This window comes from Chinchilla lanigera, unplaced genomic scaffold, assembly GCF_000276665.1.
Source record: "Chinchilla lanigera isolate Chin_1 unplaced genomic scaffold, ChiLan1.0 scaffold00025, whole genome shotgun sequence".
In the NCBI taxonomy this organism is placed as follows: Eukaryota; Metazoa; Chordata; class Mammalia; order Rodentia; family Chinchillidae; genus Chinchilla; species Chinchilla lanigera.
Window position 1 is genome coordinate 20,054,823 of NW_004955426.1, and position 1,462 is coordinate 20,056,284.

Below are 1,462 nucleotides of genomic sequence, written 5' to 3' on the forward strand. Positions count from 1 at the left end.
AAAAAAAAAAAAAAAAAAAAAAAAAAAAAAAAAAAAAAAAAGAAGTCACCTTGTTCATACAGATATTCCTTTAGGCTGAAATTTATATGCTGTGTGCTTTAAAATTTTTGTTTTTGTATTTCTTCCGGTCCCGGGAATCGAACTCACGACCTTGCGCTTACCAGGCAGGTGCTGTGCTGCTGAGCTAAATCCCCAGCCCGCTTTAAAATTTTCATACAACGTTACATACAAAAAAGATCCTCTTAAACAAACAAACAAAAAAAAGCAGGGACTTCCAAAGGTTGTAAGCCAAACCAAATATAGTGGCAGGAAGAGAAACATTTTGTCTCCCAATTCTGTTCTGGGATGGGAAAGGTCCTAGTCCTCTTTCCCCCAACTCAGAACTTGTCAGTGTCTATTACCAGTTCATCCACTGGCTTAGGCTATATAGAATGATACTTGTCTGGAAAGAAACAAGTGAGTGGTGAGTTGGTTGGGCAGCAGAGTAGTCTGTGGTGTCAGCTGCTGAGATTTACAGTATGTTTGTTTGATCCTGGGAGCAAGATACTAGGGAAGAAAAAGGACAATTCTCCAAACTGCATGGATATCCCAACCCTACACAATAGATCTTTCTTAGCAACACAGCTAGCAACCCTACTGTCTTTGACTATACATGGATGCCAAAGACAACCTAAATCAGACACGAGTGAACATTACACCTTACAGTGAAATGTACTGGTATATTAACGCACTTTAATAATAATTAGGATACTAACGACACTTTGTTAAATGTTTGGAACAGCTGTACAGATCTTCCATCAGGAAATACACAGCAATTCTGTTAGATCAACAAAATCCCTTGACTGCTTTCTGAACCTAATCTTTCTTGGATGGGTAAAATTAGAGATCAGAAAATTAGGACTAAAAAGTGATGCCTAGCCAGATGTGGTGTATGCTGTAATCCCAGCACTCGGAGACTGAAACAGGATTGCTTCGAGTTCAAGGCTAGCTTGAGCTACATAGTTCAAAGCTAGCCTGAACTACACAGTGAGGCCCTGTCTCACACACACAAAAAAAGCGATGGCTGGATGAATCACGATTTCATCCATACTGGTAGTACAATTTGTGTGTTACTTTTACGTTGATTATGCTTCCCACTAAAATGGTTCCATAAAGTGAATTAATCATCTTATTTACTGCTATTTGTCATGCATATTGGCCAAGATGAGCAGTATCAGAAATCTTACTAAGTGGCAGATGCAGAGAGTTGAGAAGATGCCAAAACCCTACTGTTCCAGGAATCCTGCCCTGTGTTAGTCGAGGAGGCCTGAACCAACCCCTTGACTACTTGGAGCCTGAGTTGCCTCATCTGTAAGAACGGGGCTCATCTGAAACGAGTCAGAACCCCAATATTTCCCCCCACAACCCTAACGCCTCCTCAGCCGCGAGGTCGGCCGCCCAGTCTGCGCCACTCACACTGGCC